Source organism: Schistocerca piceifrons, chromosome 1 (genome assembly GCF_021461385.2).
Source record: "Schistocerca piceifrons isolate TAMUIC-IGC-003096 chromosome 1, iqSchPice1.1, whole genome shotgun sequence".
In the NCBI taxonomy this organism is placed as follows: domain Eukaryota; kingdom Metazoa; phylum Arthropoda; class Insecta; order Orthoptera; family Acrididae; genus Schistocerca; species Schistocerca piceifrons.
The window spans coordinates 460,878,125-460,884,897 of record NC_060138.1 but is presented as its reverse complement, the minus strand read 5'-3'; positions in this window follow the sequence as shown (position 1 = coordinate 460,884,897).

The window sequence follows — 6,773 nt, the reverse complement described above, 5'->3', positions numbered from 1 at the left end:
ACCGCGGATGTGTCATGCGATTGGAAGGTCATCACACATCTTCTTGCCTACACTTCACCCATCCTTTTGGCGTCGATGCGATGGAAGTCTGAACGGCGATAGCCACCGCTGAAATGACGCAGTTTTCTTATCGGGCCGAGGAAAATATTTTACACACACACCGCCGCTGAGAGTCGACACGGAAGGACGTTGTAGGTTGGCAAAATGAGCGTCAATGAAACCACCCCTTTCCTTGGCATGTTAATATCCGCACATTTCGCGCTAAATGAGAGTTCTGAGTGCGATGAGCAACAGCACGACGTCCTTGACATCCTGCTGACTCCCAAAACATATCAACCCAATGTACAGAATACAGCATAAAGCGTAACTTTTCTTAAGTTACACATTTATATTGATGTTTGTGTACTCATCCTTTCTGACGATCTGTCGCAGCTGAAGTCTTAAGTTTTCAGTAATTCGAACATTTAACTTGGGAAAAGTTAAATTTAAAATTAATCTTGTATTATGTTTTAAATACATTTATTATCTTTAAATGCGAACATTTTTAGTTTAGGCTTTACCGTGACTGTTACTGACATTAAATGAAACTACAAGTTTACTGTTACCAGTCAACGTTTTATTTTTTCCACTACGCGTTTCGAAGGTTTAAACCTCCATCATCGGGTGGATTTACATTACTTAGTATGACATATGTGTGTGTGTTGTATTACGATTTTGGAGGCACTTGTGGCACTGCCTCCAGTGGTCACAGGTTCCTTTTGCTGTCATAACACATCACATGTATACTGCCACATTTGTATACATGTGATGTGTTACGACAGCAAAAGGAACCTGTGACCACTGGAGGCAGTGCCACAAGTGCCTCCAAAATTGTAACTCAACACACACACATATGTAATACTAACTAATGTAAATCCACCCGATGATGGAGGTTTAAACCTTCGAAACGCGTCGTGGAAAAAATAAAACGGTGACTGGTAACAGTAAACTTGTTGTTTCATTTAATACATTTATTATACAGGGTGATTCAAAAAGAATACCACAACTTTAGGAATTTAAAACTCTGCAACGACAAAAGGCAGAGCTAAGCACTATCTGTCGGCGAATTAAGGGAGTTATAAAGTTTCATTTAGTTGTACATTTGTTCGCTTGAGGCGCTGTTGACTAGGCGTCGGCGTCAGTTGATGCTAAGACGGCGACCGCTCAACAGAAAGCTTTTTGTGTTATTGAGTACGGCAGAAATGAATCGACGACAGTTGTTCAGCGTGCATTTCGAACGAAGTATGGTGTTAAACCTCCTGATAGGTGGTGTATTAAACGTTGGTATAAACAGTTTACAGAGAATGGGTGTTTGTGCAAAGGGAAAAGTTCTGGACGGCCGAGAACGAGTGATGAAAATGTAGCACGCATCTAGCAAGCATTTGTTCGCAGCCCAGGAAAATCGACTCGCAGAGCTAGCAGAGAGCTGCAAATTCCACAATCAACTGTATGGAGAGTCCTACGAAGAAGGTTAGTTATGAAACATTATCGTCTGAAATTGGTTCAAGCACTGTCTGCAGCTGATAAGATTAAAAGAATCGATTTCTGTGATTTTATCCTTGCTCAAATGGAAACAGATGAATCTTTCGTTTCAAAGATTGTGTTTAGTGATGAAGCAACTTTCCACACTAACGGGGAAGTCAACCGTCACAATGTCTGTATATGGGGCACTGAGAATCCGCGGGAAACAATTCAGTATGAACGTGACTCGCCTAAGGTGAACGTTTTCTGTGCTATTTCAGCCAATAAAATTTTTGGTCCCTTTTTCTTCGAAGGTGCTACTGTAACTGGACTACAGTATCTGGAGATGTTAGAGAATTGGCTGTTCCCTCAGCTCGAACAAGAAGCACAACAATTCATATTTCAGCAGGATGGAGCGCCACCACATTGGCACTTATCTGTCCGTAACTACCTGAACGTCAACTACCCGAGGCGATGGATCGGCCGCCAGGCAACCTGTGACAGAGCACTTCATCACTGGCCTCCAAGAAGCCCTGATCTTACCCCCTGCGATTTTTTCTTATGGGGGTATGTTAAGGATATGGTGTTTCGGCCACCTCTCCCAGCCACCATTGATGATTTGAAACGAGAAATAACAGCAGCTATCCAAACTGTTACGCCTGATATGCTACAGAGAGTGTGGAACGAGTTGGAGTATCGGGTTGATATTGCTCGAGTGTCTGGAGGGGGCCATATTAAACATCTCTGAACTTGTTTTTGAGTGAAAAAAACCTTTTTAAATACTCTTTGTAATGATGTATAACAGAAGGTTATATTATGTTTCTTTCATTAAATACACATTTTTAAAGTTGTGGTATTCTTTTTGAATCACCCTGTACTTTCAAAACAAAAGTAAAGTATTATTAAAAAGGCAAACAACACAAAACAATACAAACAATACAAAAGGAGCAGTCACATGCTCACTGCTCAAAACCCAAAACCAGACTGACTCCCCATGCCAATATGGCTGTTAGTATTTATACTTTCTTAACAATCCTCGCCGGCCAGAGTGGCCGAGCGGTTCTAGGCGCTTCAGTCTGGAGCTGCGCGACCGCTACGGTCGCAGGTTCGAATCCTGCCTCGGGCATGGATGTGTGTGATGTCCTTAGGTTAGCTAGGTTTAAGTAGTTCTAAGTTCTAGGGGACTGATGGCCTCAGATGTTAAGTCCCATAGTGCTCAGAGCCATTTGAACCATTTAACAATCCTCGGCATTGTTTAAAATTATTATTTCATTAATTAACAATTAAAACTCTCATCCTAAAACAAATGACATATTTTAATGATTACCTAGATTCTTATATTTTAAACACATGAGTGAATTCTAATCTCTATATAAGTTCAGGCGTGTATAAACGCTTAGGTATCAAACGTTAACGATACACTTGTTATATTTACTAATTACAGAAGATTCATGTCATATAAAATGTTCCTACCAATTAAAAGACTTCTACACATTAGTGTAATTAAGATTCCGTAATTATTTTCTTCGTAACTTTTTCACAAGTACATATTTCCATACACCTCTATGTCAGAAACTGCTGTTTATGGTTAAAATTTACGTGTTTTTATTAGTTTGGATTGGACTGTTACGTTTCAAGCACGACCCCAATTTTTGGTCTGTGTACAAGGTGGAGCTACTGGAGGCCGTTCAAAACAATTCGAGGAAGTCCGAGAGTGATTGAAGCAGCAAAGGGTGCTTATGTTTTTCAACCATTATGTTTCACGTCTTTGTATGGCATGATCGTGTAGGGGTGGACATTGACACATATGTGAATACAACAGCAATGTGTCCCACTAACGTCCTCCACCACAGGTCGGCAATACGGTGGCAGCTGCCAATGTTTATTGAGAATTTTAAAAATATGCCTTTACAGAGAAAACCTGTGAAATAGTCCTAGACAGCTGCAGACAGTCAACTGGCATTGGAGGGCTGCCAAGTGATTGCCTACCTTCAGGTGCCTGCACTATTTGGAAGGTTTTCTCTCTAAACGGACATTTTTCAAATTTTCAATAAATGGGAGCAGCTGCCACCCACGTTATTGCAAAACTTGAGGGCCTTAGAGAGACGCCTCTCCGTTTTATTCATGTGTATCTCAATGTCGCATCGCCCCATGGTCACGCCTTAGGAGAACGCAAAAGACCCGTAGGAGTACTGAGAAAACATAAGACCCTTTTACTGCTTCAGATCACATTCAGATTTCTACGAATAGTTTTGAACGGTCCATGCTGTACCATCTGCGGCTGAAATGCAGTTTTATGGAGCGAAATGATTTTCAATGGTACTGCTAGCCCACGATATCCATACAGACGGGCTGAAGCGTTAGGAGATGTCAGTAGTAGCAAAGATTGTCAAGAACGTCGTCCTGTTGCTCAGTGTCGTTTTCGACACCGAAATATGTGGGAATCAACGTCCCGAGGAAAGGGATGATTTCATTGCTGCCCTTTATGCCACCACCTGAGCCCTTTTCGTGTAGATTAAGAACGGCGGTGCGTCTGAAATGTTTCCTCGGCTACTCATAAGAAAAATGGGTGATTTCAAAGCAGGGAGTTGCGGTTATGATCTGCATCGCCGAGTCGTCAGGTTAAGGGCTGAAACGTGGGTACGAGTGGCTATAACGACCTTTCCATCGTGTGAAACGTTCACGGCGGCTTTCGGCAGAACTGTGGTGATTTTTGGTACCAAAGTGACATGATAAATGAAATGTCGTGTGGCTAGGGCCTCCCGTCGGGTAGACCGTTCGCCTGGTGCAGGTCTTTCGAGTTGACTAACCCACATTAGACGTCACGTGAACTTCTGAGCTTCGGCCTTTTTTCGGATGTGCCGACACCTTACTTTTTGAAAGATCGTCGAGTCCCAGGTTGACATTGTAGGGCGACATGCTTTTTTTTTTAAAAAAAATAATTGTTCATTGCTTGCTCCCCGTCAAGATAATGCACACACGTTCGCAGATAGGCATGTGACGCACAACCACTTTCTGAGAAGCTTGTACGCATTGGCCGTGTAGTGCGGTCGGTGAGCGTGGCGAGCACGTACCTCGCTGAGCGGCACGCCGAGCTCCAGGAAGACGTGTATGAGGTAGAGCGAGGCGTCGCGGGCGGCGAGGGCGCGCCGCTCGTGGCAGCACTCCAGCACTGCGCGCAGCGCGTCGTCCATCTTGCCGGCACGCAGCTGCTCGCGCACCGCCACCCGCAACGTGTTCTTGGCGCTGCCGTAGTTCCACCACGCCCTCTGCCGCCGCCACCAGCACCTGCCCGCCACAAGCGTACCATTGCAACACCGACTCAAAGGAAGGCCTCGGCGCTTGTTCGTGACGTCACGTCAGCTAGGCACGGCGAACGCCAGGTCTGTTGTAGGCATACTCATAACGGTGGTCTCTCCCTCTCTGACACAGGAAAATGTGAAACTATTGGCGGTAGTTGACCAACACACATTGTTCTGAGAGATTTCTGCAATCAATTAATTGTGCAATTCATTACACTTCTTAACAAATAGTGTACTCCCGAACTTAAATTTCCACCTGTTTTAAGGATTGACATACAAAAACAACTTCATGGTCCAGCAGCAACAGAATTCGTGCTTCTTTACCTTATTTGTAAATATGAGGAAGTTACGTTTGTACTGGGTTGCTTTTACAAGAAACTGTGAACATATTGGTGCTCTTCTTTAGGTATCTTGGTTGACTATGGGGTGAGCAGCACTGAATGTTAATGAAATATCTTACGATTGTACACGTTGGGGGTGGGGGACAGAAGAAGAGGCGAAAGAGAGATACTTGTTTTATCAAATAACATTTTTTTTATCTTATAAAGTTTCTTCTTTCAGTTGCAAGAGGGGAATATTTATCTTTTCTAATGTGCATATTTAAAAAAGTTTAAGCTCAGCAGTATTTTCGATGTATGAAGTTATTTTGTTTCTGTTTAGAATTCCTTTCCTTGAAAACGACTGTAATCTAATGACTGGCAACAGTTCGACATTTACACATGTAAATTAGTTCACATTTCCAGTGACGATGTCAAACGAAAATAAATAAATAAAAGAAACGAGTTAGTTGTAAGGGGGTTGGGGTAAGTTTCGATAACAAAATGGATCAAGTAAATATACTTACTTGAATGTAAAATTTCCGAAGCTTGCAATGGGGCAAAGCATCTTCTCATATTGATCTACGTTTGTTTCGACAAGATTCAGTAATACAGAATTATGATCTTCATTTGTAGCTTTACGATAGTAAGAAAATCTTTCATCTAAATAAAACTGCAGAATCCAAAACAATAGCAAACATTTTGTCCAAAAATAAGAGATTTATAGTGATAAGCACGCCCAGGCGTTTCTGCCTGCAACAGACCTGGCGTTCGCCGTGCCTAGCTGATGTGACGTCACCAAGCGCCGAGGCCTTCCTTTGAGTCGGTGTTGACCACTGTCACCACACAGGCGCTGTGCTTCTCTCACATCTTACCGTGCCGAGGCTAACGACATCACAACAAACACAGAAATCTAATTACGTACTTGATTATTTCCCGCGGAATCGCTTGTCTACGCCGTCACATTTATTTCACACACACACACACACACACACACTGACAGCCAAAACATTGCAACTGCCCACCGCGACGGTGGACGCCGGCTGGTGGCGCTGCGGGCACATGACGCGGTGACAAAGGTATGTAAGCGGAGCATACACTCTTCACAGAACATGGCGTTCGGAGGCTTCTCTGCTCTTTGAAGTAGTACACATTATGTGATCAAAAGTATCCGGACACCTGGCTGAAAATGACTTACAAGTTCGTGACGCCCTCCATCGGTAATGATGGAATTCAATATGGTGTTGGCCCACCCTTAGCCCTGATGACAGCTTCCTCTCTCGCAGACATACGTTCAAACAGGTGCTGGAAGGTTTCCTGGGCAATAGCAGTCCATTCTGTGGACTGTTTCACCGAGGAGAGGTATCGATGTCGATCGGTGAGGCACGAAGTCGGTGTTCCTAAACATCCCAAACGTGTTCATGTCAGGACTCTGTGCAGGCCAGTCCATTACAGGGATGTTTTTGTCGTGTAACCACTCCGCCACAGGCCGTGCGTTATGAACAGGTGCTCGATCGTGTTGAAAGATGCAATCGCCATCCCCGAATTGCTCTTCAACAGTGGGAATCAAGAAGGTGTTTAAAACGTCAATGTAGGCCTGTGCTGTGATAGTGCCACGCAAAACAGCAAGGGGTGCAAGCCCCGTCCATGAAAA